Genomic DNA, 23,454 nt, shown 5'->3' on the forward strand with positions numbered 1-23,454 from the left:
CTCTAAGGTTAGTAGATGTATGACAGGTTTTTTTTGGTTGGTTTTGGTTTTTTGTTTTGTTTTTTTCTTAACAAACAGTAAGTTTCACAAGATTTCCCTCATATATTATGTGTCGGCGCTCAGTCCAGTTAGAGAGCTCTCTTAGTTTCTTCTAGCATCAGGGTAGTGTCTTCGTTGTGGTCAGCATGCATCTTTTTATACCATTTACGTACAAACAAGACATTCCTGTTTCTCTAACAGTTTTTCTAATCAGTTAATTGGTCCCAGCTTCTCCCAAACAAAGGTGATAGGGGATGAAAGGTTTCTTAAGAATAACAGGATTACCAGGAGCAAACAGACACTGATTGCTCTTGGTCTCACACTCCAGTCGACCAGGGTTTCGCAGTGATAAGGTCCGTCAGAGAGCCTGATAAGCTCTCTGGCGACTTAATCACAGATACATCTTCTCCACAGTTATGCTACATTTAAGATTTATTATTATTATTATTTTTTCTCAATACAGAAGGGAAGTAGAGCTAAGTGCCACCTGAAATTTTTGGTTCCCCAGACCTATGAAAAGTGAAATTTTACAGGCACGTTTCTGCTGAAAATATTTTTATTCATTATTTCCATACTGGCATTAGGCCATTATAAGTTGATTGAGACCTCTGGAGGTCTCCAAAACTAGATAAAGTTCATTTTTAGGTCAGACTGCTCAAGACCCTTATTCCTGATTTTATTTCTGTTCTTGTTTTTTTTTAAGTGAAACTCCCATAGATTCCTTCACCTGAGAAATGAATCTTACTTTCTAAACCTGTTAGGCCTCAGATGAACCCTTTATTGAACATTACTTATTATTTTGATGACAGTATATGCATTATGCATTTGCATTACTAAGGCCTTTGGTTAACTTTGGACTTAGCATTCATACAAACACTATTCACACACTCCTGAAAATCTAAGCTCCCATCCTCATTTGTTTGGCAAGTTTGGGTCATCTGTCCTGGTTCTATTCCCTCCCAGCTGTTGCTGTGTGACATATGGCAGCAGAGGGGCAGTCTGAAAAAATGGTGTCTGACCTGGAAGTGTGTACAAAGCAGAAGTGTGTGTCACTGAATTCCTCCATGAGGAAAAAGTGGCGCCCATATCAATGCTTGCTGAACATTTATGGAGACCAAAAAGTGTAAGTACAGTGAAGTGGTGGGTAGTGAATTACCGTTCTGGCAGCAGTGACAGTGGGTCACCTCCACTGGCATAGATATTTATGAGCATGGCATGCAGGCTCTTGTTCATTGCTAGTGAAAATACATTGCTAATAGTGATGACTGTTGAAAAATAATGTTTGGTAGGTGAGTATTTGCACTATCAAATAGTGTTATTGTGCTCTTTGTATTTCTCATATTTTCCATGGAAATGAACAGGAGGCAAGACTTTCAGACTCACCTATGTAATATGTGCCTTTCTACAGGTATTCCCATTTTATTTTAATCTGATTAAAGTTGTATATTTTACTGTGTTGTAATATCACTCAAACTTGATTTACTTTTCCACACAAAATCTCTGCTAGCTAAACCTGTAAAACACAACCTTTACTCTCCACATCTTGAATTCTTGTTTTTTTAACAGGTGATATTTTGCATCTCTTACTACTTAAAAATCTGACCTTTATTAAAAAGTAATATAGCCTTGTCCAGGTGTAACAGGAATAACCTTCCAAATCAAGAGCAGATGATCACATACTACAACCAAGACTTAAAGGGTAAACTAAGTTTTAGTCCATTTTCTCAGAGACACATAATACCTAATTCAGATGATGTTTTTATAGTTGAATATTGTGCAGTAAGTTCATTGATTAATCACCACTGTAACCCAAAATAAGCAATGAAAATTAACAGCCGATGGATTTCTTAAAAAATAAAATAAAATAAAATAAAATTAAAATAGTTGAGTATTTACTTGTTATTTAAATTATTCTAATATTCTTCAAATGGTAATTTGAAATTCATATCTTATTCATATGTTTAAAGGAATTTTATTTACTGAGCAAATGTATTTTTTAATGAAAATGGATGCCTTATTTTGACTGTTAGAATCACTCCTTTCTTTGACAATTTCAAATTGACAGTTTACTGCACACCCAGTGAAGATGCTACTGCAATTACAGCACTTATCAAGAGCATTCAGTTTAAAAAAATTTGAAGCCTTTTCCTGTTGACTACAACTTCTTAACTTCAGTTGAAATATTTCTTCTGAATGAGCTAGTGAACGCCTGGTAGATGATGAAGAAAAAATAGGTGAAAGTCTCCCTTGAGACTTATGAATGTAAAACTTAGGTACTATAACTAGCAAGAAAACAGATGGCTCCATAGCACTGAAGCATTTTAAAATAAACATTAATACAAGTTGGGATAAAATTCTTATTAAGAATGCAGTTTTAATCATGTTAACTGTTGTTGACATTGGTACTTAAAACTGTTTCATAGATCTTTATGAAACAAACAAAAAAAATCTAATTAATACAAGATATGACGAATGCATGCCATTAACTGTATTATTTACAGTAAATAGTCATCTCCTGAAAAAATGAGTATTATTTTGGTTTCATGAAACATAGTCTATAAATATTTTTAATTGCTTTCATGATATTTTCAGTCTGCTTGCTACTAATGTCTAGTCATTTGCTTGTTCTAAAATATGTTTGCTGATTTATATGTCATTCTAAACTTAAGTATCTTCTGTTAGGAATGCTGTGATTCTTCAGCTCTGTAATCATAAGTGTTTAATTGACCATTAAAAAAGGCAGCCATTTCTTTATAGTCAACTTGACTAGACACAAGAAAACCAGAATTTGTTTTTATTATTACATTCTAATAACTATGCTATGGTGGTAGAGTGCAATACCATAAGGGATGTAATTGGAGCACCACCTAGAAGGTCAGCTTTGAAATAAGCTTTCTGTCTGAGGTTTTGCTGCTTCCTCTGAATGTAATTCAGAGAGAGAGTAATTCTCTCTACAATATAGATGTCCAAATCTCAGGTAACAGTAGAGACATTAATGATTTAGGTTGAAGGCACCTTAAAGATCATCTAGTTCCAAACCTGTTGCCACAATCAGGGTTGCAAAGTACTAGATCAGACTGCCTGGGGCCCCATACAACCTGGCCTTGACAGCCTCCAGGGATGGGACCTACAGAGCTTCTCTGGACAACCTGTTTCAGCCCCTAACTCTATGACTACATTATTTCTTCCTAACATCTACCCTAAGTCTCCCCTCTCTTAAAGTCATTCCTTCTTGTTCTATCACTATCAGATAATGTAAAAAGTCAGTTTCCCTCCTGCTTGTAAAGCTCCCTTCAAGTACTGGAAGTCCACAGTGAAGTCTCCTTGGAGCCTTCTCCAAGCAAAACAAGCCCAACTCCCTCAACTTCTCTTCATAGGAAAGGTTCTCCAGACCTCTGGTCATCTTAGTGGCCCTCCTCTGGACATCCTCCAGTCACTCCACATCATTCGTGTACTGGAGGCCCCAGGCCTACAAACAGTACTTCAAATGGGACCTTACAAGGGCAGAGTAGAGGGGGACAATCACCTATGTTATCCTGCTGGCCACCTGTGTTATCGTGCTGGCCACCCCCCTTTAGGATGCCGCCCTGGACACAGTTGAGCTGCAAGTGCGCATTTACGTCCAGCTTTCTGTCCACCAAGACCCTAAGTCCTTTTCCTCAGGACTGCACTCAATGAGTACTTCTCCCATTCTGTACTCATATCTGGGATTGCCTTGACCTAAGTGAAACACCTTACACTTGGCCTTGTTAAACTTTATTAGTTCTCATGTGCCTACTTTCCAAGCATTTCCATGTTTCTCTGGAAGAAGTCCTTCCTTTTTATTGTGTCACCTGCACCACTCACATTGGTGACATCACCAAACTCAATGATACTCCTGATCACACTATGTTGTTGATAAAGATGCACCTATCACCAGTATTTCCCACTGAACCATGTCCCTCAGTGCAATATCTAAATGTTTCTTGAACTCCTCCAGGGACAGTGAATCCAACACCTCCCTGGGCAGCCCATCCAGTGCCAAAACACTCTTTCAGAGAAGTTGTTTTTCCTTAACTTTCAACCTGAATCACTATTCCCACAGCAGTAGGTAACCTGTTCCAGTGCCTCACCACCATCATTGTAAAAGATCTTTTCTTTATATACAATGTAAATCTACCGTCCCTGAGCTTGAAGCTATTTCCCCTTGTTCTGTTGCCACAGACCCTGATAAAGAGCCTGTCACCTTCTTTCCTGTAGCTCCCTTTTAGATACTGAAAGGCTGCTATCAGGTCACCTCGCAGCCTTCTCTTCTCCAAGCTGAAGAGCCCCAGCTTTCTTGGCCTGTTCTTATAGGAGAGGTGTTCCATTCTCTGGATCATTTTTGTGTCCCTCCTCTGGATGTTCTCCAACAGGTCTATGTCTCTCCTGTACTGAGGACTCCACATCTGAATGCAGTACTCCAGGTGAGGCCTCACCAGAGCAGAGGGGCAGAATCACCTCTTTTGATCTGCTGGTCATACATCTTTTGATGCAGCCCAGGATATGGATGGCTTTCTGGACTGCAAGAGCATATTGCTGACTCATGTCCAGCTTGCCATCCACCAGCACCTCCAAGTCTCCTCCACAAATTCATCTTCGCCTTGATTTTCCTGATCCGCTCTCTGCAAATCTGGATGGCATCCCAACATCCTTTCTAGGCCACCCATCCCTGCTTCCACTGCTTATACTTTTCCTTCTTTTCCCTCAGTTTGACCAGCAGGTCCTTGCTCAGCCATGCTGGTTTCCTGCCTCATCTGCCTGATTTCTTATTCTAGGGGATGGAGAGCTCTTGTGCTCTCAGAAAGGCATCCTTAAAGTGCTGCCAGCTCTGTTTTGTTCCTTTGTCCTCAAGGACAGTTTTGCAGGGTATCACACCCAGCAATTCTTTAAACAGTCTGAAGTTTACTCTCCACGTCAGTGTCCTGACTCCAATCCTTGTCAGGCCCATGCTCCTCAAGACCACAACCTCGACTAGGGTATGGTTGTTGAAGCCCAGGCTGCCTCCAATGTTAACATCTATAATGATCTCTGCATTGGTGAGTACCATAATGTTATCACATTAGATACCTTTATATTTTTAAAGACACCTTTAGGTCAAGGTTTGTCTCATCCAAGAATGAACACATATAACACATATATTCAGTCAATCCTTAAATACTGATTTCTTTCTATTAATTAATAAGTGACCCTGTCATGACTAGCTAAAATGTGAAATTCTATATTGTTGGTCTACATGAGATGAATCTCTTATTAAGAATAAAGTTTAGCTTCCTAATCATAGTGACATATGAGATGCCTTATGTTTGTATGAGATACCATAAACTGTTGTCCAATTTGAAATAAGATGGCCTAAAAATAGTATTAAGTAACCTCCAAACTTCTTAAATCAGCTAATAAAGTCTGTAGATGGACTTACAGTCTACAGAAAAATAAACAAACATTTAGACAGCTATATTCTAATTGAATGACTTTTGAATGCCAGGAAAATAAAAGCAGTATTTTTTTATCTGGCAGTTGTCAATTTTTGATCTGGCAAATGGTTTCTAAACAAAAAGCTGAGGTTTTCCTGATGCTATATTTTGGTCTAGGAAAAAAAGATGTTCTGTTATTTATCAACTAAAGTCATTTCAAAGTCTCAACATGTACAACCACTTATAGCAAAACTGCTTACAGATTTGTCTCAAATTTCGTGTTGTAAAATACTTTCAGTGCATCCACAGCCTGTAACTCAAGGCTTATTCAACTGTTTTCTATCTTAGATTCTAGAAAGCATTTCAGGCAATTTACTTTACAGGATCATTTCAGCCCTTTGACTGTAATACAGATTAAGCTAGATATCTCACTGAGAAGCCAGCAGTGGAGGTAGTAGTTGAACCATTATTTATAGAGACATATTACTGCAGGGAGTTTAAATCTGGATTCCATCTTCTTCTAAGTTTGTAAATGAATCAACCATTTACACAGTTATTCACTGTAGGACTACAGAGAGAGAACAAAAAATCATAAAAAATGACATTAATATAATAGTAAGGGCACCCGACTTGACTGAGAGACTCTGTTTTACACAGGCAGTTTTTGTTTCAATCCTGAAGCAGTCACTATGAATTTCATTATATTCCAGCAAATGAGGAATATTGTTTGTCACTTTCGGTGAATCAGATTTTGGTGGAACATTCCAGCCATCAAGGGGAAAGAAGCTGTTTCATTTTTTGTTATTTCCATTTTTTTTTCCCCAAATACAGACAAAATAATAAAAATAATAAATAATAAATAAAATAATAAATAATAAATAAAATAATAAATTCATGTGAATAATAAATAGCTTTTATGGGAAAAATAAGAAAAAATGTCAACAAGAGATCTGACAGAGTATAGTTCAAGACAGTTAACTATGTTATTTTGAATACAAGTTCATCATGGAAGAGACCTTATATTCTTTGGAGATCCAGCAGAGACTTAGTCCCACATAATGATATTAGCAGGAACAAGTTAAGAATGGTTATGTGAATAATTGGTATAGATAGGTGTGGAAAAGGAATAATGACATAGTTCCAGTTTGAATTAGAAATCGTTTAGTAGGAAAACCAATATCGGTATGTAGAAAGAAATGGAAAAAAGACAAAAAAAAACAAACAAATAAACAAAAAAAACTTTTAGAAGTTTTGAAGAGTATGACATTAAATTTGAGCTATTCTAAGAAAGACAAAAGCTGAGACTTGATGGGAAAAAAAAAAAAGCACAAAAATACAAGCTGAGTAAGAATAAATTTTAGGAGATACAGATCAAATAAAAAGGTGTCATGGATAAGCTCATGACTGCCTAGGAAAAAGTACTATGAGAAGAGTAAGGCTACTGAAAAGGGGACAATGAGCTAACCCAAAGTTTCTGCCTTTCTGGAGAAGCAAATGAAATCAGTATGATTTCACTGTCATAGCTAGAATTTCAAACTCAAAGTGACTTCACTCCTAAAAAATAATACAGACAGACCCATCTGCATGAAAGGAACATCATTATATCTGCAAAGTTGAGCAGTAAAATTTAAGAAAACATCATAACTAACATGCTGCCTAATGTCCCACAGCTGCCTTCTTACAGACAGCAATGCTTCTAACTATATGACACAGTTTAAATGCAATGGAAGTTTGTGTTGACTTATTTTATTAGATTAAATGGCACAGATAAGTCTAGGACATGGATTTCCTGTTTACCTGATGTAAGAAGCCATGCTTTTTACATTACTGTCTCAAAGTTTGCTGAAATGGACAATTTCAGGCAAGTCCTGGCCAAGGTTCCAGGACTGCCTTTGTCTCAGACACACAGGAACCAAGGTTCGAGAAATCCCTTTGTTTAGGAGATGGACAAGTCCGGGAGCTACGAAAGGGAGATAAGATGCAGATTAATGGCCCTTAAATGGTCTTTTGTGTTGGCCTATCTCAAGGAAGATTGACATCTCTGAGGAAATGGAACAGGACTCTGACCTGAGCGGTCCCGAAATGTCTCGAAGGCTGGAAAGAAGGATAAAAAGGGCACGGACAAACCCCAAATTTGAGGTTTTTTGACACCAGATGCCTCACTATGGAAACAAGGATGTTTTCTGTCATCAGATGCCTCTCTACGCGAGCGCCTGCATGCTGAAGAAGATGCCTGCATGCTGAAGAACCTTTTGGGCATCTAGGTATCTGACCTCAGATTCCTCCACCGTTGTCCTACTGCTGCCTATTATCTCTTCTGGGATTGCTGCTCGAGACTCTGCTTCGTGGGACCTCGCTGCCCGAGACTCCACTTCCTGAGACCTCGCTATTCTGACCATCTTCTCTGCGTTTCATCGATCTGTGGCCTGCTACTTCGCTGCTGCTCTCCCCTACGCTTATTTTGCCCTGGACCAATGTTAACAACATGCTATAGGACGCTGCTGCATTCAGGAGGTGACTATTCCCCGCTTTAACGTAATTCTTGCTCTTTTCTACCTTTTTTATCGCCTACTTTCCCTTCCCCATCACCCTAATTTTGATATTCATCGCTCTCCCTTCCCCATCCCCTCAGTTGTCTATCATTTCTAATAAACTGGTTGGATCAACATTTGAATGCTCTTCTTCTTAATCTCACGCCGGGCATAACATATCAAAAGAACCTTTGCCTCACTCCTAAATTGGAGCGAGACACCTGATCACATTGTATCATTGAAGATTACAGGTTTTATCAATTATCATAGAAATGTATTGTTTCATTCATTCTACTGAAAATGTCCAGAGGGATAAAGGCAATTCATTTATATCAATAACTTAGTTATTAATTACCACTAATTAAGTTATCACTTGTTTTGGAGTATTTGAATTCTGAACTGGGGCTTGTATTCTTTACAGAGGTAAAGACTATGGATTCTGGCTGATGATATAGGAAATGCACCTTAGACATTTAATAACCAACATGACATTTAAAATCTGTCTTTTAAGAAGAGGAATACACAAAAAAGAAAGATACCTTTTCCTCTTCAGTTTGAAATCACATGGTGCCCTGAAGGCAAACATATCAGTTTCCTGGAAATGCCATCTTTAAAATATCATGGAAAAATGTAATTGAAAATCCATAATATTGTCTTCAGAGCAAAATATGCAGTAAGTCCTAAGGCCTGAGACCACACCTAGTAAGACGTAAAGAAACAAAATGTTGAGTAGGTGGTAATGACTGAATGACTGTTATCTGCAGTAAATGAGGGAAGGACAAATTGAAAAAGCACATATGACTGAACAGTCATATGTGACTGTTTCAGATTGTGTATGTAAGAAAAAGTAAAAGATTTAAGAAATCATAGATCGTTATTGTTGAGATTGCACATGGCTGCATGTGGAGATCTGCTCCATGTGGTACCCATAGGCTGCAGGGGGATATCCTGCCCCACTATGTGCTTGTCCTGGGCTGCTTGTCCATGTCTGGAGCAACTTCTGCCCTCCTTCTGCACTGATCTATTTTCTCATCCCTCTCTCCCAGCTGCTGCTACACAGCATATTTTACCCTTTCTTTTGTACCGGGGAATCCAGATATGGATATAGTACTCCCAGTGAGGCCTGACCAGCTCAGGGCAGAGGGGGAGGATCACTTCCCTTGACCTGCTGGCCACGCTCCTTTTAATGCACCCCAGGATGCCATTGGCCTTCTTGGCCACCAGGGCACACTGCTGGCTCATTGCCAACCTGTCATCCATGAGGACCCCCATGTCCTTCTCCACAGAGCTCCTCTCCAGCAGGTACTTGCAGTTATCCCTTCCCTGGTGCTAGAGTGCACTTGCTTTTGTTAAACCTCATCTGGTTTTTTGCTGCCAAGCTCTCCAGTCTGTCCAGATCTTGCTGAATGGCAGCACAGTCTTCAGGTGTGTCAGCCACTCCTCCCAGCTTTGTATCATTGGTGTACTTACTGAGCATGGACACTATCCCCTCCTCATCAGTCATCAGTGAAGATACTGAACAAGATCAGACACAGCACCAAGCCCTGGGGAACACAGGTCTCCAACCAAACTCTGCACCACCAATCACAGCCCTCTTGAGCTTGGCCAATCAGCCAGTTCTCAACCCACCTTACCATCCTCTCATCTTTCTCAGCTTCAGTATCAGGATGTCATGGGAGAAAGTATCAAAAGCCTTGCCGTAGAGAAAGTAGATGACAGCCACTGCTCTTCCCAACATACCCAGCTGGTGATGCCATCATAGAAGGCTATGAGGTTGGTCAAGTACAATTTTCCCTTGGTGAATCCATGCTGACTATTCCTGATGACTTTCTTCTCTTCCAATTGCTTAGAGATGGCATCTAGAACAAACTGCTCCATCACCCTTCCAGGGACAGAGGTGAAACTGACTGGCCTGTAGTTTCTCAGATCCTCTTTCTTGCCCTTTTTGAAGACCAGAGTGACACTGACTATCCTCCAGTCTTCAGGCACCTCTTCTACTCTCTAAGACCTGCCAAAGCTGATAGAGAGTGGTTTGGCAGTCATCTCTGCCAGACCCCTCAGCACACATAGATGCATCCCATCAGGGCCCATGGATTTGTGCACATTGATCCCACCTAGACACTCCCAGATCACCCCCTCCTCACCCAGAGGGAAGCTCTCCATTTCCCAGGCTCTCTCTCTTCCCTCCAGGGTCCAGGAGTCCCAAGGGGCAGTCTTTGAAGTGAAAACCAAAGTAAAGAAGGCGTTCAGCATCTCCACCATCTCAGCATCACCCATTTCCAGGACACCTCCCCTGTTCAGCAGCAGACCCACATTATCCTCAGTCTTCCTTTTAGTGTTAACATACTTTAAAAATATCCCTTCTTATTTTCCTTTATCTCCTTGGCCAGCTTCAGCTCCAGGTGAGCTGACCCAAAGCTATATTGCTGGCATTGGATTGTTGTGACACTGGTGTAGCATGAAGCATTCAGCTTTGCTGAATGGAATACAACTGTAAGTGGTCCATCAACCAAGCCTATCCAGGTCCCTCTGCAGATCCTTTCTCCCCTCAAGCAGATTTACAGTTCTACATAGCATGGTATCATCTGTAAATTTATTGGGGGGCGCACTCAATTGCCTCATCCAGTTCACTGATAAAAGTGTTAAACAAAACTGGCCCTAAGAATGAGCCCTGTGTGATGACACTGATGACTGACCAACAACTGGATTGAACTCCATTCATCATGACTGAGCCTTGCCATCCAACCAGTTCTTCACCCAGCAAACCGTACATGTGCCCAAGCCACCAGCAGCCATTTTCTCCAGGTTACTGTGGGAGACCATGTCAAACATTTTACTGAGACTGAGGTAAACAACATTTACAGCCTTTCCCTTATGTACCAGGCATGTCATTTTGTCATAAAAGATATCAGGTAGGAATGTTATCCCTTGAAATATTCTTTTCTATTTTTCAGAAACAATGGGAAAAGTGAACTAGGAGGGAAAGTCAGGAGATACCATTATTTGCTTCTCTGCACTTCCTCTTAGTTTTTTCTTGATAACCCCCAGAAGTTGAAAACGGTGAAATCTTGCAAAAAAAAAAAAAAAAAAAAAAAAAAAAGTTGGCATATTCAGACATTTATTTTGATTCATTGTATGAATTATCTTCTTATGAGAAAATGATAAAATCTGAGCTTTCAACAATGCTGTCATTTATTGCAATATTGAGGAGCGCTATAGTTTCTCATAAATTTTTATTGAAAACACATCAAATAATACAGAATTATAATCAGAAGAACATTAAATATTTAATAAAACTAGTAGTTTTAGTAAAAACAAACAAACAAAAAACCAACAACCTTGATTTGTACCACAGGTCATCCTGATAACTAAGTTCTTGTCTCATCATGAATGTACAGGAATTCTTCATGAAATAAGTTCCTTCAGTCAAATATTTGTAGAAGTATTGTATATGAAAAAAAAAAAATTGGAGAGTATATGAAAATCAAATCTTCAGTTCATATTCAGATCATACTTTGCACTGAGCATTAATTTATAAAAAATATGTATGTATAGAATTCAGCTGGTATAGCTTTATTGTATCAATACACTTAAGGTAGTCCTGTGTTCTTGAAAATGAACTCACATTCCTAACAAAATTTTCAGCTTGATTCAGTTTAAAATGGTGAAAAATATTTCAAGTTAATTGCCAATGGAAGTAAGTACTCTGAAGTCATTCTGTAGATTTTTCAATACAATATAAAAGTAAGAACTATTCAACTGTAAACATTAACAGATTTGTCACTAAAAGCTTCTATATATTTATAGTAGCTGGAACTAGAATATAACAGATAGGTTATGCTTGTGATGCTTCATATTGAACATGAAATGAAGCTAGATATCAAACCTAGGCCATAAGATTTAGAAGAAAATATTATCTGTCAATCTATTTCTTTAAGAAAAAGATTAAGATTTTAAATTTTCTTTTAGTCAATCTTGGGCAGAGTAAAAAATTATTTTAATATTATTATTATTATTATTTTAAAATTCTATGTACATCTCAGGATGATAGATATGCTTATACTCTGCAGAAATGTTCTCCAGAGTGACAGAAGCCTTGAAATGTTGTTTATGTGTTTAGCTTCAAATATCAAGGGCATGATTTAGTAGTAAGCCATCATGTTAACACGATTAATGGCCTTTTCACCAACATTTATAATTCCATACTTTATAAAACTACTTACTTCTAAATAGACTGTACATTGTTTCCATATCCCCGTTAGTACTTCTTTACATTTTCAGAAGGTAAAAATTTCCCATTAAAACAGTCGTTCTCTAGTAAAAATGCACATTAATTGATGAGAGTTCTGTGCTGTAAACATGAAGGAATATAATTTTCGTTGTTGTTGTTGTCATTGCCAGAAATTCTGCTTGCATTTTCTATTATTAAAATGAACGTCAACACAGAGGAAAGTATGTTCCTGCTGTCATAGTGTGTATGCGTAGACTACATCTGAACAATGTTTTTCAGGGAAAAATGTTCAGTGATTTGATCACCTGTCAGACGTGTCTCTGTGAAATGTCTTGCAGAGCTTTCAGTTCTCTTTCTGTTACCATCTGTGAGGTAAAGAACAAAGCCCTTTTCTCTATGAACTATGCTGGCACAGAAAAAAAACACCAACGACATCCATTTGGGGCTTTTGTTGTCCAGGTGAATTGTTTGTTTTTTCAGCCACAGAAATACACCGAAATAGTATCACAATTTTTTATTTTTTTTATTTTTTAAATTGTTATCTAAAAATATATTCTGATATGATTCTGATAATCTGCCAAACTGACATGATTACTTAGTTTTGTTTGTTTTGTTTTTTTTTTCCCCCACAAGGTTCTTTGCATGGATATGTCACTACAGTAACATATACTTTTCTGTAATGTAATGTTTAATATTATCTGTGAGATTCTTGAATTGCTCTTCCAGCAGAAGAGGTTTTTGCATTTTAAAACTAACAATGACTGTGGTTTATTTTCATAATACATTACTATGAGTCATCTTGACACTCCTTAAACCTGTATCACTGTAAAAGGAACGGGAGACTGTTTTTCTTTTATGTTCAAGACTTGCTTCGTTGAGGCCTTTCTGATTATAAGGACTCTGATGGCAACTGCTAAATCTAGGAGGGTGAATGGGGGGTGTTGTTGTGCCACAGTACCTCTGCTTAGATTGCAAGATAAGCAAAAAGCAGGACTAGCAGTCTTCTTCGAGGGGTGCTGGTTGAAGGAGCTGACCACTGCAAGAAGGCAATAAGTGGCTTGTGTCTGGCAACATGGCCCCCCCCTCCTTGCTGGCTTTCTGTGGCCAGGAATGGTTCTTACAACCCTATTACAAAGTGTGTTTACCTGCTTGTTTGGAAGTTCAGTGTTTGCTCGAGATACGTTCCCAAAAATGCTGAGTCAAACTTCAAAGAAGAAGAAAAACCCCCACCGAAATGGGGGATAAAAGGCCCTCGCTAAACTGGGGACTTTGGAGACAAACTCCCAAAGACACCTTTGACGGAGAATTCCCTGAGGGGAAAACTTTGTCGGAAGAATCCCGGGACCGGCTTGCTGCGGAGCTCCCTGGCTGTCTCTCATCCCCTGCGGCAATCAGACGAGTTCCTGAGATCATCGGACCTACTGTGTACCTCGCTGGACCCACGGTGGTGACTATCTCTTTCACTCTCTGCAAAGACTCCTTGCTTACATTTCCTACTTTTTCTATCGCCTACCTTCCCTTCCCCATCTCCCTAAAAATAGCTAGGACTTTAATAAACTGGTTGGACCAACATTTGAACCGTTGCTTCTTAACCTCACGCCGGGTATACACATATCAAAGAACCTTGCCTCCCTCCTACAAATTGGATCGAGACAATCACATCACATTTTGTCCAGTTTTCTGGCCAGGAGAAAATATTATAACTGTAACTTTTTCTGGCTTACAAAGGTATCTCGTATTCTCTACAGCAGGAGCAAAGAAGCATAAACCTATGTTGTACTAAATCTGAAAATACCTTCAAGTTTCAGAATCACGTTTGCTTTGAAATGATTAAAATGTCACCTTGTGTACATTAGTCAAGGCTAGTAACAGATTTCAGTAATTATGGTGATTATTATCATGTTAACATGTATGATTTATTGAAATATCAAAATGATTAGCAGTAGTGCTCTACAACCAATATTTATTCCATTTTGTACACTTTCAGGCAAATACCTAGAAAATACACTGTCTTCTGGCTAGAGGTTCACTTTTCCTGACTGTTGGTATAGAATCATAGAATCACACAGGTTGGAACGGACCTTAAAGATCATCAAACTAAACTTACTCTGGCACAACCTAAGGCCATTTCCCCTCGTCCTGTCACCTGCCACCAGTGAGAAGAGACCAACACTGCTCTCACTGTAAACACCTTTCAGATATTGGAAGAGAGCAATAAGGTCTTCCCTCAACATCCTTTTCCTCAGACTAAACAGACCCAGTATGCCATTGGCCTTCTTGGCCACCTAGGCACACTGCTGGCTCATATTTAGCCAACTGTCAATCAGGACACCAAGGTTTCTTTCCTTCAGAAACCTTTCTAGCCACTCCTCCCCAAGCCTGTAGGGTTGCCTGGGGTTGTTGTGACCAAAATGCAAGACCAAACACTTGTCTCAATTAAAACTCATACAGTTAACCTTGGCCCATTGATCCAGTCTATCCAGGTTCCTCTTGTCGCCTCTCGATCCGGCGACAAATTAAGGCTGGCTGCCATGTGAAAGTACCGTGCCTCCGCGCATGGGGAACAGAGGGGACTCACACAGTGTGTAACACCGAAAGTACAAGTTTAATGCCGTGCCACAAACCCTATATACTGGTACAGGTGACCACCCCTATCAGATACCCATGACCTCCCTGACTCCACCCCTGGTGCACGCAGGCACCACCTACCCAATACCCAACATCTCTGTTGTGCCTTTCTTCACTCTAGCAGATCAACACTCCCTCCCACCTTTGTGTCACCTGCAAACTTACTGAGGGTGCACTAAATTCCCTTACCAAGACAGTTAATAAAGATGTTTTATAGAAGTGTACCCATACCGAGCCCTGGGGGACACCACTCATGACTGGCTGCCAACTGGATTTTACTCCACTGACCACAACTCTTTGGGTTTAGCCATCTAGCAAGTATTTCATGCAGCAGAGTGTACACCCATCCAAACCATGAACAGCCAGCTTCTCCGTGAAAATGTTGTGAGGGACAGTGTCAAAGGCTTTACTGAAACCCAGTTAGACCATGCTGACAGCCTTATCTTCATCCTCTAGGTGGGTTACCTTGTCATAGAATGAAATCAGATTTTTCAAACAGGATCTACTATTCGTAAACCCATGTTGACTGGGCTTGATCCCTTGGTTGTTCTTTACCTGGTCCATGATGGCTCCCGAGATCGTCCATTCCATGACCTTCCCTGGTACCAAGGTGAGACCATAGGTCTTGTAGCTACCGGGATCATCTTTCTGATCCTTTCTGAAGAAAGGCATCAAATCCACTAGTCTCCAGTTTGCCAGGACATCCCTGGTTAGCCAGGACTGCCAAAGAATGATGGAGTGTGGCTTGGCAACCACGTCTGCCAACTCCCTCTCCACTCTAGGTGTATATCATGGACTCTTGAGCATCCAGCTGAGCAGGTCCAAAACCACCTCACCATGGATCATGCAAGGCCTATACTATTCTTCATCCCTGTCTACCAGCATATGGGGCTGTGTGCCCAGGGAGTAACAAGTCTTACTAGTAAAGACTGAGGGAAAGAAGGCATTAAGTTCCTCAACCTTATCCTGATCCTTGCCACCGTGTTGCCCTCAGCATCATCCAACAGGGGATGGAGATTCTCCATAGCCCTCCTCCTGCCGTTGACGTATTTTTGGAAATATTTACTGTTGTCCTTCCCCTAAGTGGCCAAGTTCAGTTCTAGCTGGGCTTTGGCTTTTCTAATTTTCTCCCTGCACAGCTTCACTACATACCTGTAATCATCATAAGTAGCTTGCCCACTCTTCCAGACACCATAAACTTTCTTTTTGCTCTTGAGTTCCAGCCTCTGTTCAGCCAGTCCTGCCTCTTTGCCCATTAGCTCGTCTTCTGTGACTTGGGGATGGTCAGCTCCTGTCCCTCTAAAATAACTTCCTAAAAGTATTCCCAGCCATCCTGGGCTCCCATGCCCTCCACAACTGCCTCCCCAGGGACCCTCTCAACCACAATCTGAAAGAGGACAAGCTCTGCCCTCTGGAAGTCCAAGGTAGCAGTTCTGCTGACTCCCCTCCATGGTTCAACAAGGATTGAGAAATCTAGCATCTCATGATCACTATGCCCCAGATGGCCTCCAACGTTTGCTTTTCCCACAAGACCTTCTCTTCAAACCAACATCAGGTCCAGGATTTTGCTTCCCCTTGTTGGCTTCTTCACCAGCTATGTCAGGAATTTATCACCCACACATGCTAGGAACCTCTGGGACTGTTCCCTATCTGCTATATTGTAAATCCAGCAGATGTCTGGGAAGTTGAAGTCCCCCACAAGAACAAGGGGGAGAGACCTTGAGACCTCACCCAACTGTCTATAAAGTGTCTTGTCCACCTCTTCATGCTGGTTGGGTGGCCTGTAGCAGACTCCTCTACTGCCATACCAACTTCCACCTTTGACACTGTGGGCCAAAATAATAAATTATTTTTGGAGCAGCCCTATTTTGAAGACTTGAGTAACTGTCATATAGGCAAGGACACTTGATCATTAAGGTATTTTAAACAGAAGCTGACTGTTTTTGTAATCTTGCCTTATCTGTGCAAGATTACATTTCTATTTTCTTCATGAAATCAAATATAAGGAGGTAAATATGACTGGAAGAAGAGAGAGATATATTGAACTGAATTGGGGTGGTAGCAGTAGTGGTAAAGAATGCAAGAATGAAACTTTGTGGAAAACTCTACTGTCTCCAGGAGGACATACAGTAGATTAAGTAGATTGTAGAGCAGTAGTCAGTCCTACAGCCCTTGAAATACTAACCACAAACATGTAGATTTTTAAGTTACACTAGTTACGTTTTAAAATGAAGACAACACAAAAGGATGTCTTTTAAGAGAAATTTATGTGGAATTCTCACAGTTTTTTACAAGAGATGCTGCACTAAAAAAAAAAGCTTTATGCCTTTACTTTCTGAATACAGATTTTCAAATGTGAAATCAGCATTCAGGTAGTATGCTTTTTATTTAAATAGACATAAGAAATTTAAAGCAGATGGTTTCCATGATATTAATAAATAATTAAGGCAAATCTGTATACTTGTCAAAAACTCCACATTAAGAGTTAAGAGAAAGTAGACAGCCTTCTGACAGATCCATCCCTTTTTTATAGCAAAGGTAAAGGGTTTTTTTTTTATTATTATTCTTACTTTTTTTTTATATATATATATATTTTAATGCTTGATATTCTTTTCAAGTTTACCTGATCAAAACAGAAGTTAAAAAATCCTGCCAAGTAACTTACACTGGTAATAATCATAACCTATAATCACAGATAAAAAGAATGATAGAATGCTGTTTAATTAAAATATGCAGGCTCAGTCTATGAGGAAATTTATTGTGTTTCAGGGAATTTCATACACTGATTTCATTTTGAAATAAAATAACAAATTGAACTTTGCTAACTGGTCACTAGGAGTGCATTGTCAGCAGACCTAGACAATAATCCGTAAGTGTTGTAATACTGCTATTGTTAATAAATGAACTGGTTAGCTAAGATCTGGCAAAAACTCAAGTATTTAAGAGTATAATTATTTTAATTATGATGGAAATTAGAATCACGGAATTATTTGGGTTGAAAGGGATCTTTAAAGATCTAATCCAATCCCTGCAGTGAACACAGATATCCACGGCTAGATCTGATTGTTCAGAGCCTTGTGCAGCTTGACTTTGAATGTCTCTAGGTGTGAGACTTTCACCACATCAATGGGGGACCTGTTTTAATGTCTTACTGCACTTACTGTAAAAAAAAAGTATTTATTTGTTACTTATAATCTAAATCACTCCTTTTTAAGTCTGAAAGCATTTCCATTTGCCTTCTCACAACAGAACATACTAAACAGACTCGTTCCCCTTCTTTGTTACAGTGCCCCTTTAGATACTGAATGACTGCTATCAGGTCTCCCTGGAGCCTTCTCTTCTCCAAGCCAAACAAGCCTAGTTCCCTCAACCTTTCTTCATAGGAGAGGTGCTCTAGCCCTCTGATCATCTTAGCGGCCCTCCTCTGGACCCGTTCCAAGAGCTCCCTGCCTTTCTTGTGCTGGAGGCCCCATGCCTGCACACAGTACTCCAGATGGGGACACACAGGAGCTGAGTAGAGTGGCACAATCAACTCCTTCTCCCATCTGGCCACTCCTCTTTTATTGTAGCCCAGAACATAGTTGGTGGGAAATTTGCTTTATCTTCATTGCTTATCCAAGAGAGATGACCAATAGATAGCTGAATGAATAACTTTGTGCAATTTTAAATCTGACTTACTTCATTAATTCATTGAGAAAAAATAAGTGTGAACACAATGAAAAAGTTCAGAAAAGATGCTGTGGTAATCCCAGGTTTATATTACACATCAGCCATTTCTAAACTTAAATCGAGGATATGCTTTTTGTTGGCAGAATTTTCAAGTCAAACTTCATAATGAGTAAACAGCAGTCAGAGATGTTTGTGATACTTTTAAACTATTTTCTGAGTTGCTCACTGAAGTTCTAATCCCTTTTCTCAAGAAGAAAATGTTTATGTAAAGCTAATCCTTGAAATCAATCTTCATTAATAACTGTGTGATAGAAAGATTCATAAAGCACTTTTTTCATTCACCTGCAAAATCAAATCTATCACAATATATTGATAAATATACTCAAATGTGCATTACAAATGCAATTGTTTTTTGTTTCAAAATCTAATTTCAAAAATTATTGATAACTCCATTTAAAACAATATTACATTCAGTTGGAGCAAAAAAGTAAGGTAAATAGTGTGAATGAGGAGAGACTGTGGATTAATAACATGACCTTTCACTTCTTTTGATTGAGGTCAAAACTGACTGAATCAATACTTAAAGAAGATGGATGGCTACCATCCAATTTCATCTAAAATGATAATTTTCGTACGTAATTTGTAAAAGCAGAAATCACATTCTCATGTAATTGGCTTACCTTTTTGCGATGGTTCAAAAATATGTTTTCTTACATTATAGTAGATACACAAAACAATGGATACAGTATTTTCCATTTAGAAAATTCTAATAGTAATATAAGATTAGCATATCATTATGAAGTAGAATAGAAATAAAAAGTTTTAACAGAGCAGTGAAGTTCTCTTTTTCCTTTTTGCTTCATCATGGAGACAAAAGTTATGAGTGTGAAAAGTTTCCAAAATCAAAAGTCTTCTCATGTCCTTAACATCCATAAATAATGATCCTTCAGTTTATGAGTTCTTTGACAGGAAGCAACCTTATCAGCAATTTCTCTTAACAGTGGGTCTGAAACAAAAGTCACTGAAATTGTTGTGGTTTTGTTGTTGTTATTTCATTGGTTGGTTGGTTGGTTTGGTTTGGTTTTGTCTTGGCTGGCTGCACTGCTCAACATGATAAAATCCAGTAGGACAGGAAGAGGAATTAAAGAATACATAAGTTAAACAGTTTGACATTGCAAAGTCAGTTCTGATGCAATACTGGGACACCAGAATAACAATGTGGAATACTGTTGAAAGTTTCCCATTTAAACTATTGACAGAAGTCAATTTTGCAGACTATAAAATATGACAAAATCAAAGGACTAGGCAATATTGCTGCAAGCTGAAAGACATGAACATACATGAATACTAACTGGAAAAGAACAACAATCTTTAAAAGTGGTAAGCATTTTTAGGACTTCACTGGCATATTCAGTAGCTAATATCTCAAAATTTAATTTTCAGGATGTAAACTTATTTTTTGAAATACGCATAGAAGAAATAATGTGGTATATTTTCCTGGTTTCAGAATATAACGGTAAACTTCATAATTTCTTCTTCATTTTCCTGTTCAGTATTCAACAGAAGTTGCTGCTGTTTCATTGATAGCCATGCATACAAACAACCATACACCCTCACAAAATTAAAACATATATCTAAAGTGTTGAAGTATTTCATGGGTTGGCTTTAGTGACAACAAAAGTTTCACCACAAAGATCTTACCATTTATTTGCCTAAATTCCTGAGAAATATTTAAGAAATGTACATAGTGAAAAATCTGCAGACAGTAGACAGATCAGGAAAAATAAATAAAAAGGAAACACACTGCTCAAGAGTGCTTAAACACTAACAGACGGCACAGAAATAGACTTTGGTAAAGGAAGAAAAGTAAATTTCTGTTAGTTTGTTTTCTTGTTAAGCTCTTCATCAACAAAACAAACAAAACAACAAAATCTCACAAACATCTGCTATCACTAAAATAAAATCAGTGATAACTGACATATGTTCTATACTCCTCAGCTGTGGGTCTCTTCCAGGTTGTAATATTCTATGATTCTATGAGTTTGTCTGAACTGTTTTCCTCTATTACTGACCAGATAGCTTGCCCTATACTGTTTTTGCATTCTTTGCTACTGAAACTTTTTCCTTCCCATTTGTGGTCCTTGAATGTTGAATATCTCACATAATTAGTAAGTGTTGTCAAGCCAGAGCAGAGCCGTGCAGTAGCTGGCTGGCAGCCCAGAAATAGAAACAGAATAGTAAAATCCTGCAAACAGGACAGGAAGAGAAGTTAAACAAGAGAAAAATCCTTCACTTTTGGCATTTATTCAACTTGGCAAACTGGGAAGTTACAGATGGAAAGAAAAAAAAGAAAAAAAAAAGTTTTTTGTTTTTTTTTTATAATAATATTACACAGTCTGATAATTTTTACTCTGTTCATCATTCCATAATCATTCCAGCATAAGTCATAGAATACAGCAATGAAATGAATCCCTTCAAAGTAGAAGTTCTAAGATAAGCAAGCCAGACAGACCAGAGAAGACGTTATGTAGCATTTGTACTAAAACAACTTACTCATACTAAAACAACTAAAACAAATCCACCTGATTCCATGTTGACTGGGTAACAAAAACAAAACAAAACAAAAAAGTAAAAAGTTATGTGAGCTTAAAACTATACATATACAAACTGTTAAATCCAGTAGTGTCAAGACCTTATATTTGCATTCTGCCATCTTGTGTTTTCTTTTCCTTTCAATTACTCCTAATACTTCCTTGTAGGTTTAGAGACTTTTGGTAGTATATAACAAATCTCTATCAAGAGTTTTAAAACACTGAAGATTCTGGTTCTTAGTGTTTCTTTTTTGGACTATTCTAGATGTCCAAAGAACAAACATGGACTGCGGTGGCTCATGAAAGAATTTTCTTCATGCAAAGGCAGTATGGGATCAAGAAAAATTTTTCTCTCATGGTTTATATGACCCAAACTTTGGTATATGCTGCAAGTAAGAGCCAGTGTGTTTTCAACAGGAGTGTTCTTAGTTCACATTAAATGATGCTTCTGTGAATGTCAGCAATATAGCTTTCGCAACTGCATGAAACAGATCAAGACATTTACAATTTGCTAAACTGAACATGAAAGATATACGCTCTCTTCCTTAATTCCCCCCACCCCCACCCCCCCCATACCAATATTTTAACCTTGCAATAGATATCATCTAAAAATTCACATGCACCCATCTCAGCAGCAGCGTGAAATTATGCTCGATTACTCGGAGTAGTCATGAATGCAGGTTACTTACATAAATATACTTGATATATATTACATAAACTTATTTATGTCATGTTTTTAAGGAGATTGCTGATAAAAAACATGATGCTTTAAATAAGTAGCAGGGTTGTCTGCTCGTAGTGAGTGCATAGAGTTCAGAATTTATGTTTGCCTGGTCTTTTCTGTGTGCGCTCATGCTACTAGAGACCTCCTTCTCAATGCTTCAGTTTCTCGATTTCAAACTTCTTTTGGTAGCTACTTTTGTGTATATACAGTTTAAAGCCATCTGTAGCACAAATGTTGCAATGAATTATCTCATTTTAATCAGAACTTACTCGTAGCACTTGACAATTTATTGAAAAATTCCATCTGTATGTTGAATTTTGAGTTAATTAGACCATCCGTATTGTAACTTTATGTAGTTTCCTGTAGTGTAAAGTGGATATTATAGGATTAGACAAACAACAAGCAGATACAGCAAATGAAGGGTTGATCATAAAGTTCACTAACAGCTACAATTAGTTGTGAAAATAGTACTTCTTTTTAATTAAAGTACAATATTTTCCATGACCAAAAGAAACTTCAAAGTATTACTGAAACACTTTCAGAATCTTGGCATATGTTTTGATTCTCCTCTGTCTGGTTACATTAGACTGTGTAATAGGGTGAAGGTTTTACCTACTATCACACTCAGGAGATTAAGCACAATATGGTCCTTCCATATGGTATTTGTGCCTAAAAACCAATGAGATTAGAATGCCTATGCTGAACATCACTCCATATGTTCATCAGAATGGCCCATAGGTCTTGATAGAGCTCGTGATTTTTTAGAGAATTAAATTATTATCTTTAACAGTGCCTTGGAAACACCTTGAGCACTGCCAATAATTAGTTTCATTTCTCCCCTCCCCATAAATTATGCTATTGTAAGTTATGATTATTTTGCTTGTTTCCACTATGTATTTTGCTCTGTTAAATTAATAGAATTTATTCACTTCTATACAATTCTGTTTTAGTTTTTACTTTGCACAGTACCCAAAAAGAAGACTAAGAATGCTGAAAAAAGTCAACAGTACACACTGATTCTTTTGCTGGATATTTCAGTTGTTAGTCACATGTAATTTCCTGTGAAATACTCATTGCATTTAATACCAAAGTCATACAACACTGTCAACATCATAATTTATAGAATTAGATGAAAAATCACTGCTTTCGAAAACATCCAGTAGTAGTATTCACAGCTTCCCAAAGGTGACAATTCTTTCTCATGTTCCCAAGCTTGAATATCCTGAAACCTGAACCTATTTTCTTAAAGTTTTTGATTGTCCACTTATTAAAAACGATCTCTTCTTTCTTCTGACTTAGTTGAGACTCATTCTTAGATTACATTCCAATGGGACCAGAGGCTCTGGTAAGGCTTGTATCCCAGAAGGCCAGCAGTGTCTTAGCCTGCACAAAAAGAAGAGTGTCCAGCAGAGCAGGGGAGGTGATTGTCTCCTCCTGCTCTGCCCTTGTGAGGTTTCATCTGGAGTACTGCATCCAGGTCTGGGGCCCCCAGCATGAGAAGGATGCAGAACTATTGAAGAAAGTCCAGAAGAGAGCAAGTAGATGATCAGAGGGCTGGAGCAACTCTCTTACAAAGATAGGCTGAGGGAGCTGGGCTAATTTTCCCTGG

The sequence above is a fragment of the Coturnix japonica genome, chromosome 1 (assembly GCF_001577835.2).
Source record: "Coturnix japonica isolate 7356 chromosome 1, Coturnix japonica 2.1, whole genome shotgun sequence".
Taxonomy (NCBI): Eukaryota; Metazoa; Chordata; class Aves; order Galliformes; family Phasianidae; genus Coturnix; species Coturnix japonica.